Source organism: Notechis scutatus, chromosome Z (genome assembly GCF_049901735.1).
Source record: "Notechis scutatus isolate UNSWTSFEM ecotype Mainland chromosome Z, rNotScu1.2, whole genome shotgun sequence".
Taxonomy (NCBI): Eukaryota; Metazoa; Chordata; class Lepidosauria; order Squamata; family Elapidae; genus Notechis; species Notechis scutatus.
In genome coordinates this window covers 57,337,268-57,347,479 of record NC_142025.1, presented here as the reverse complement: position 1 = coordinate 57,347,479, position 10,212 = coordinate 57,337,268, and the positions used below count along the sequence as shown (strand labels likewise).

The 10,212-nt window shown below is 40.7% G+C and overlaps 1 pseudogene; it reads left to right on the top strand.

Moving 5' to 3' along the window:
• Positions 1–421: 421 nt before the first annotated feature.
• On the top strand, positions 422–9,977 carry LOC113419231 (C-C chemokine receptor type 5-like; annotated as a pseudogene).
• The last annotated feature ends 235 nt before the right edge of the window (positions 9,978–10,212 follow it).

Below are 10,212 nucleotides of genomic sequence, written 5' to 3'. Positions count from 1 at the left end.
TTTCTTTTTATTTTGGTACACTGATGTAGCACTGATGCAAATCTTGCCAAAGGCATAGCTAGCATGCTACCCAAGATATGACTCATATGGCCAAAGTTTCTCTTTCATATGCTCATGCTTTATCTGAGCTGCAGTATACTGACGCAATTTTAAAAGTTGCTCAGGATCTATCCAGCTCTATATGCTATATAAGAGCAAGTTAATTATCACAAGTTAATTATAACTCTTAAATTATAATATCATTATCACTAATCTGCAGAACTGAAACTTTCCCAACTTATTTACTGTCTGGAAGTTATCAGGTTGTTATACATGCTGAGAAATCAAATGTGCAGTGAAAGATAAAATACTGACTTTGAAGTGTTTTGACAATTTGCACTGTATTTATATAATAAAGTCCACTGGCTTCAATCAAGAGACTTAAGAAACCTATGATGAAAATGCCAAAGAATTGTTTTTAAAAGAAGTGGTTTTTGACCTTTTAAAAAAAAAGTTGATTAGGAGTTTTTCAGAACTTGAACAATTCTTCATAAAGAAAGATCACTTTTGCTTATGTACATTATTTTCAAGTTTTACACTGGGTCTGGAAAAAAAGATGATGCTTTCAACATTACTTGTTAAAAGTTTGTAAATTGGTAAGTCAATTTAAATTTGGAGAGTTGATAGATTTTTTTTGCTTTTATGTGCATATCAAGCAAAATTTCCAAGTAGAAATATTGTATTAACTTCTAATTCTGTAATTTACTTATTAATGCAAAATAATCATTATTACATATCATAATGTTTCAATATCAAAGAATAATTAACTATCAAATTTCCAATTTATATTGGAAATTATATTAGAATTTATATTGTTTATTGAAAACAACTAGAAATGTGAAGTATAAACATATTCTCTGTTTGAATATTTTAAATTTCTGATTCTCTTTCCAAAAAAGTGTAGGGGACAGGGAAATACATTTACCATCTCATTAACAGTGAGCAGGCACTTTTAATTATTATGAAGTATTCAGTACCCATGATCAAAAGTGTTAAGTCTGGAGGAGTGGGCGCAATAACGGAGACGAGGCATCGATAGTGACTCCGTTCAACTCTTTAATAGTGACTTCAGAACAGAGCAACAATTAGAGCAGCAGCAGCTCTTTTATAGAGCTGGCTGCTGTCACAACAACCAATGAAATTGAACTAACCGCTCTAAAAGCGTCCAATCAGAGACGGCCCGTTGTCAGCCAATCAGATCAGCCAGAAGCACGATTCGCTTATCCGCGGGCCAATCCGAAGTGCAGGATTACAAGCCTGCTGCTGAAACAAGCTAGCATAGTTATTGTCAAATGAGTTTGCTTAGTTCGTAACACCCCTTCCCCCTAGGTTCCGTCTTAGGGGTGGGGTGACGTATTCTCGCAAGTAGGCAGGCCGTTTCACCTGTCTATTCGATTTTCGCTGTTCCACCGGTCTCTGCTCTGGTGCGGACTCCGGTGGGCTGTTAGTAGAATCAGTGGGCGAAAACGGTTCCACTGTTTTGCTTGGGGACTCAGGGCTGTCCTCTCTGTTGTCATCCGGGTTCCTGGACTTGCTTCTATGGCCGGGCTGCTTTGTGGCGAAACAATCACCCGGCTCGGTCCTCCTCCGGAAGGTGAGTATCCCATGGTTGATTGTGCAGACTGCTGGGCGTCAGTTAGCGGGTCGTTTGCTAATTCTATTTCGGCCCCCTCGGTTTCCCTTCCCCCCCCAGTTTGAGATTCAGGGGTTGAGATCGGGTTAGGTGCCAATCGGGAACGAAGTTGGTCTATATGGCGCTTCCATAATTTCCCATCGCTAGTTTGTAGGCGGTAAGATCTGGGGCCCGTAATTTGAGTTATAGTAGCGGGGACCCACAATGGATCACCCGAGAAGTTTTTCGCAAAGACTAAGTCGCCTACCTTGAACGCACGGCACTTGCTGCTGGAACCGGAAGGTTTTTCTGGCGTGTAGGTTGGGTGCAGGCGATCGAGGTGTGAGCGAAGTTTCCAGCCCATCAGAAGTTCGGCCGGGGTTCTGTTTGTGATGCTGTGCGGGGTGATGTGTTGGAGGAGAAGCATTCTGGTTATTTTGTCGTCAATGTCTCCATGTTCCATCTTGTGCAAGGTCTTTTTGATGAATTGGACCATGCGCTCAGCCCTGCCATTGGCCGCAGGGTGAGCCAGCGAAGTTAAGGCATGGCGGATGCCCTGGTCGGCTAGGTACTGTTCAAATGCCAGGGCAGTGAATTGGGGACCGTTATCTGAGACTAAAACTTCAGGCAATCTGTGCGTAGAGAATAGTCTATTTAATTTTTTAATGACGGCATCTGTGGTGGTGCTCTTCATTTTGTGGACTTCGAGCCAGTTGGAATAGGCATCCACAGTTATGAGAAAAGTGTGTCCCTTGGTGGGTCCCACAAAGTCAATGTGGATGCGGGACCAAGGACCATGAGGTGCATCCCATTCAGTTGGAGGTGCCTTCGGTGGGGCAGCGCGGATTTCCTGGCACTTGTTGCATGTGGCCACCCAGGCTTCTATCTGTTTATCGATACCTGGCCACCATGCGTAACTTCTTGCTAATGCCTTCATTCGCACGATGCCTGGATGACCATCGTGCAACAGTTTTAGAACTGTATGTTGTAATTTTTCGGGAATGACGACTCTGTCTCCCCACAAGATGCAGCCCTTCTGGGAAAACAGTTCTGTCTGTCGGTGTTTGAACGGCGCGAAGGTGTCATTGGGTTCGGTGTCGTTGGGTTCGGTGTCAGGCCAACCTCGTTCCACCCAGCTGAGGACTCGAGCGAATACAGGATCCTTTTTTGTTTCCGTGGCGATGTCTCGCGCAGTCAGGGGTGGTGCAGGGAGAGTTTCGATTTGGAGTGCAGTTAAAGTTGGAGCCGGATCGTCTATGGCTTCCGGTAGCGGAGAACGACTTAAGGCGTCAGCGTGGGGAATGGCTTTCCCCGGGCGGTGTTGCAGTTGATAATCGTATGCGGCTAGAAACTCTGACCAACGGGTCATTCTTGGGGATAATATGTGGGGAGTTGGTTTGTCTCCCGCTAAAATACCCAGCAATGGCTTGTGATCGGTTATTATGGTAAATGGTCTGCCATATACATATTCATGAAAGCGTTTAATAGCGGATACAATAGCAAGAGCCTCTTTATCAAGTTGGCTGTAGTTTCTTTCAGTCTTTGATAAAGTTCATGAAAAGAAGGCAACAGGTGCTTCATTTCCGTTTGGTAGGACATGACTTAAGATGGCTCCTACCCAAAACGGTGAAGCATCGCAGGTGACCGTTAAAGGCAAAGTCTTGTTATACTGCATTAATACAGCATCTGAGGTTAAGAGATCTTTAACTTGCTGGAAGGCTCGTTCTTCCCGGTGTCCCCAGACCCAGGAAGCCTTCTTGTCGAGTAGTCTATGTAGGGGCTCAGCTACAGTCGCCTTTTGGGGCAAGAAGATGTTATAAAAGTTAATGAGTCCTAGGAAGGCTTGGAGATCTGTCTTATTCCTGGGTCTTGGGGCGTTTTTTATCGCCATTACTTTTTTCTCAGTGGGATGGATTCCCTTTTTGTCAAGAAGGTACCCCAGGAATTCAACCCTCTCAGTACAAAGTTGACACTTGTCTTTTTTTACTTTTAACCCGGCGTTTTTGAATTTCTGAAGGACCGTTCTGAGTCGTTTCTCTAATACGTCTTTAGTGGGGGCAGCTATCAATACGTCATCGAAATAAGGCACGACTCCTTTTACGCCTTGTAGTAGTCTCTCCATCAGGCTTTGGAAAATGCCTGGTGCTACACTCACTCTGAACTGGAGTCTATTACATTTAAACGCACCTCTGTGCATGACTATAGTCTGGGCCTCAGCAGTTTCTGCATCTACGGGTAGTTGCTGGTATGCCTGGGCGAGGTCCAATTTTGCAAATATTTTTCCGCCACCCAGGGAGCGAAGAAGATGTTGGACCACAGGTACCGGGTAAGCGCTCTGCTGAAGCGCGTGATTTAGGGTGGCCCGGTAACCCCCACAAATTCTTATCGATCCATCAGGTTTTATGGGAGTTACAATCGGGGTTTCCCAACGGGCGTGATCGATCGGTTCTAACACCCCCTGAGCTATTAATTTGTCCAATTGTTCGTCAATCTTTGGCTTGAGTGCGAAGGGCACTCGACGAGGCTTAAGGCGGATGGGTGCGATATCGGGGTTGAGGCTAAACGATATGGGGGATCCCTTGTACTTGCCTAGCTTCTCGGTGAACACGTCCTGGAACTCCTGGACGAGGGCCGCTTCCCAGTTGCTGTTCCCGGTCTGGTGAATGCCAGCTAGTTCAATTCCCAGTGGGGCGAACCACTGTAACCCCAACAAGCTGGGTCGGTCTCGATCGACGATGGTAATAGGCAGAGTAGCGGTGTGGTCCTTGAAGGACACCTGGACGTGCGGGAACCGGCAACGGGAATCCTGTTTCCCTGGTAGTCCCTTAATATGATTTTTTGGGTGCTGAGATCCTGGCGACGGATGTCAGGGATCAGTTGTTTGAAGGTTTTCCACGAGACCATTGATAGGGACGATCCCGAGTCTACTTCCATTACGCATGGATGATTCTCAATAGCGACCTTCACTTGGATTTTTCTTGCATCCAAGGATGATGCGTGACCAATGGTAATGGTTTGATGCGCCTCTTCTCGCCTAGCTGACGCAGCAGGCGCTCGATTTCTGTAGTGATAGTGGTTCCATTGGTGATTCAGACGGTCACGATTTACAGGTGGGCTGCCCGTTGTTCTTCGGATTGGGCTTGACGCTCGCTTGCTTCTGCAAACCTTTGCGATGTGGCCTCTCTTTCCACAGGAACGGCAGAGTGCGTCGAGGAATTTGCAGTCCGATCGCGGGTGATTGGCCCCGCAACCGGCGCATTGACGTGCAGGTTTCTGGCTCTTCTGGTCTCGCTGGTCGCGCTCTGACCTGAGTCGGTTGACCTCTTCTTCCTCACTATCAGACGAGGATTCGAGGTCTTCGTGGTGAGCCGTTGTTGAGTGCCTCTCGGAAAAAGGCGTAGTATCATTGGCGAGTTGGCGGAGTGGTGCATTGGTGCGGCGCATTCGAGCGGCCGACTTCCTGGTTGCTTCTGCTGCAGTAGCGTCGACGATGACATCTGCGAGATCGATGTCCCCTTTAGCCATGATCTTGCTCTGCGCTGTGTGGTCATCTAATCCCAGAACTATGCGGTCTCTCATGGCTTCCTCGAGGTTTGCAAAACCATAGAGGCCTCCCAGGTTCTGGAGGTCCGCGATGAAGTCCCCAACGCTCTCGTTTTTCCGTTGGTCCCTCTGGTAAAATTCGTGCCTTCGGATAAGCGTTGGTACCGCGGGTTCATAATGGGCTCGGAGGATTGGTGCGAGGGTATCCCAATCCATTGTTTTAACTTCCGCTGGTTTAGCGAGTGCCTTAGCCATTTTAACGGCAGGCCCACAATGGGTCAGGAAGATAGCTCGTTTCTTGCCAGGCGCAGCATCTTTCAGGTTGTTGGTCTCCAGGAACATCTGGAACCTGTCTATATACGAGTCCCAATCTTCGTTAGCCGGGTCAAATGGAGTGGGTGGTATGGCGCCGCTGGCCATCTTGCTGTTGTTGGCGCTATCTTAGCCACGTGCTCTGTTCGATACTCCGCGAGTGCTCAGTCAGCTCTATCGTCTCCGCATCCCACCCTCGTCGCCAGTGTTAAGTCTGGAGGAGTGGGCGCAATAACGGAGACGAGGCATCGATAGTGACTCAGTTCAACTCTTTAATAGTGACTTCAGAACAGAGCAACAATTAGAGCAGCAGCAGCTCTTTTATAGAGCTGGCTGCTGTCACAACAACCAATGAAATTGAACTAACCGCTCTAAAAGCGTCCAATCAGAGACGGCCCGTTGTCAGCCAATCAGATCAGCCAGAATCGGCCAATCACGATTCGCTTATCCGCGGGCCAATCCGAAGTGCAGGATTACAAGCCTGCTGCTGAAACAAGCTAGCATAGTTATTGTCAAATGAGTTTGCTTAGTTCGTAACAAAAAGGACATCCTTATTTACTTGTTTCCACTTTAGGAAGAATAACGTTTTTATGTTACAGAAATATAGAAAAGAAGTAGAATTAAATGTGTTCAGTTTTGCAATACAAAATGTCCCAAGGAGGATAATTATGGAATAATGCTAAAAGGTGAACATTAATTTTTAAAAACAGCAACAATTTAGGAATGAAAAAAAGATATCTGTTGGCCATTGTGATTATTTTTTTAGACGTTTTAATGTAATATTATAAAACTATTACATGCCCTCAGTAGACCTCTATGCTGCTTTTTAACTGATAACAATTAAGAGAAATCTGATTTATAAATTTTATATTTTAGAAACATGTTTGGCACTCATTTCCCAAAATCTTAGAACAAATATTTTTATGAAAAATCAAATGTGCAGTGATAATGTAAAACGTAAGTCTATGTATTCATGGTAGAAGAGTGAATACATATTAGTTACACATTGCCTACAGTGAATTCAATGCAGTTTCTATGTAAGACATGAATAATACTGAATAATATTTTTTTAGGTTTAGTAGTTTTTCCAATATAATGTTTTAATGTTTCAACATCAGTCATAGAAGAGAAACTCAAGAAAATTCCTATAAGATGAGATGATATTCATGTAGTGATGGTACCATCAAATTAACATGCATGTCCTTTTTCTTTGTTGTTGACTCTATACAGACATTCATATCGTACATCTATTCCTTCTAGCAGATTATCGTTGGTACTTGGATTTACTTAAAATGTTACTCTTAGATAATAGTACTAATGTCTTTCAATTTCTCTATTTGGGTGCCTTACCTATTGTTCCTGGGGCATTGATAGGAATGCTGCCTATCAATGGATCTACTTTCTACAATGCTGCCTATCATTGGATCTACTTTCCAAGATTCCCATGTTTCAGGGAGGTCTAGAATAGCTGTCACTGCTGAAAAGGGGATAATGAAGAGGTATGGGTGCCATACTATATCCTCTTTTTAGCTGGCAGTGTCCCTCTTCTGTCTCTAGGAAGGAAAGGTGGTAAGGGGGGGAGTTCTGCAGTTCTCATTTTCCATGACTCTGTTATGAGTCAGATTTTGCAGTGCTCCTATTCATGCTTTTTCATTTTTTTTATTTGATTACAGAAATGGGTCACTTACGAACAGATAGGAGTTTCTTCACAGAGCTACTATTTCTTCACAGAACTGTATGTAGGAACTACAATTCTGCTGGTAAAATGAAGTTGCAAAATATTCCTCTGCGTATTCAGAAACTACAAAATCTGGGACTCTTAACAAAAACTTTCTACAATTAGATTCAATTTTAAGTTCTCCCACCCTCCGTGCTTTTTTTCAGTACGGTTGTACTATCAATATGAAGATTTTAATTAATGTCTCCAGTGTCCATGCTTCTTTTTAAAACTCTATTCTCCCCTTCAGTTGTTTCATTTCTCCGAGAGCACACAAATACAAGACTTTGAGACTATTTTCTTCAATTAATTCCTACCATGTGGATATGCTCTTCTCACAGATCTAAGAGTAGTAAAAGAATTCCATTAAAAAAGTTCTCATACTGTTGTTAGGTGAATAATATTGAAGATTAAATATGTGTAGAAAAGTACATAATTGTGATGATTCCTTACTTTATTCATATACCATGTGTCTATCCATCGACTATTTCAGGTGATTATAACAAATAAAGGTAAATATTTTATTCTGTGATGAAAAAATGCAGAATTTATACTATATGATATACAATATATAGCTGTCCAGCATTGTTTAAAGCATGGGTGGCAAGAGATAGGGCAAGAAATTAAGCTTAAAAATGGAGATGATGTTTTATTATGAAGTATACAAATCATCCATGATTTGTAATTTCTACTCCTAAAGAACAATTTTGAAAACTCAAAAACTTGCATGCAACTTTTGAATATTTTTCTTAGATAAATATATTTCCCAAACATAGATTTTGCATTTTTTTACCATGACATTCCTTTATTTCTATTGCTCTTTAGTTTAATTCAAAGTAAAAAGAATGGAAGTAAGAACATTGGGACATGACAAACTGATTTTCACTTTTTGATCTCAGCATTTTTTATTTGGCAGAAGTGTAGATGTTCGATTATCACCATTATCTTACCTCTGAGAGTTTGGAAAGTGAACATTGTAGCTGTATTACAGGAAAGTGAAGCCCTGATACCACTATGAGATTTTACTTCATAATAAAGAGAACAAAAATAATCAGAAATTCAGAACACTATTGTTCAAACAAACCAGAATGTCTAACATTGCCTATAAAATTGCATTCTCTTGCAGCTATAAGGAAAAGAAATCTATGCTTGGATCCTCATTTGCCCTATGTTTTAGTTTTAAATGGTAGAAAGTGTTTAAAGATCCAAAACTGACCCTTTTTCAAACATCTAAATTTGAATGCAAACAGAATCTGAGCATCTCATTGACTAAATTTTATTTAGTAAGGTCTAATATAACTTTTTGTTACAATCACAATTCTGGGTGATGCAAGGTTTTGGAAGACTAAATTAATTTGGATATATTTGTTTCTTGAAAACTTTTATATGAGCTCAAAATCTATTACATCTATTATTAGAAAAATTAGAATTTTCATTTTTCTCCACAAATACAGCATTTTTCAGTTTAGTAGTTTAGCCTAATAGTAGTTGTAATAGATCTTGAGTAAGTTGGTTCCATGGTACCTTACCAGTTATGCAGTTGAACACTAAACTACTTTTCATTTCGTTTTTTCCTAGGTTGGTTCAATCTGTTTTCTTGTAAACGGAAATCTCTGTATTTTATTATTATTTGCTTATGGCACAAATAAGTCTCTTTCTAACATGTAATTTTTTTTTAATTACAAGGAACATATAGTACTCCAATGAATGGAATAACTGATGAATCATTTCCCATCACTGAATTTGACTATGATGGTGCAGTAGCACCATGTCATTTGTTTCCAATGTCCTGCCACAATTTTATTCTTTGGTATTCATCTTTGGCCCTGTGGGCAATGTGCTGGTTGTACTGGACCTTATCAAATATAACAAGATTAAAAGCATGACAGATATATATCTGTTAAATTTAACCATCTCTGATCTGCTTTTCATTTTTTTACTTCCCTCTTGAATTTATTATTCAATACACAACTGGATATTTGGAGATACAATATGCAAAATTTATGCCGGGGTCTTTTTTAATGCTTCTACAGTGGAAGTTTTTTCATTGTCCTCTTGACCATTGATCAATATTTAGATATAGTTTATTAAGCATCTGCATTAAAATCCTGAGCAATGTGCTATGGTATCATTACAAGCATTCACACATGAGACCTGGCAGTTTTAGTCTCTTTAACAGGATTAGTTTTTTTCAGATTACATGTAGAAAACTATAAGAAATCTTGCACTTTTAATTTTCCACATGAAAGTAGTTTTGCATGAACAAGTTTTTTATACTGAAAATGTTCTTAATAGGTCTGATTTTTCCAATGATGATTGTGACCTTCTGCTATGCATGCATTTTATATACCTTGTGGAAATCCAGCAATGCGAAGAACAAAACAGCCTGGCTTATTTTCACCATCATGTTTACTTATTTCCACTTCTGGGCCCCAAACAATATTTTTTTCTGCTTCAGTTATTTCACACTTCATTTTTTGCTGACAACTGTGACAATTTAAAGAGAATATATATAGCATTGCAACTGACTGAAACATTTGCAGTAGCTCATTGTTGTATCAATCCTTTGATCTATGCTTTTGCTAGTGAGAAATTTAAAAAATATGTTATCAGATTTTTCCATCTATGAATTTCCTGTATCTTCCTGTATGAAGATCCTCTGGACAGAACAGTTTCATATATTGACATTCTATTGGAAAGGAAGGCATTTCAGCAATTTTACAGAATACATGTGTAAAGAAAAATGTGATTTAGTTTTAAGGATCAAGTCACTTTTGACAAAACTATTTTTGTGTTAGAAGACCAGATCTGAACTGAATGAAGCCTGCTTTGATGATGTTAGTTTGTAAATTACACAGTGCATGAATATCATCTGCAGTTCAAATTGAAATATTATAGATTTAATTGAGTACTCTGCACATGATGAAAAGAATCAATTCTTTGCTGAGCAAAACATATTTTATATACCCTATCATATCTGAGATATATT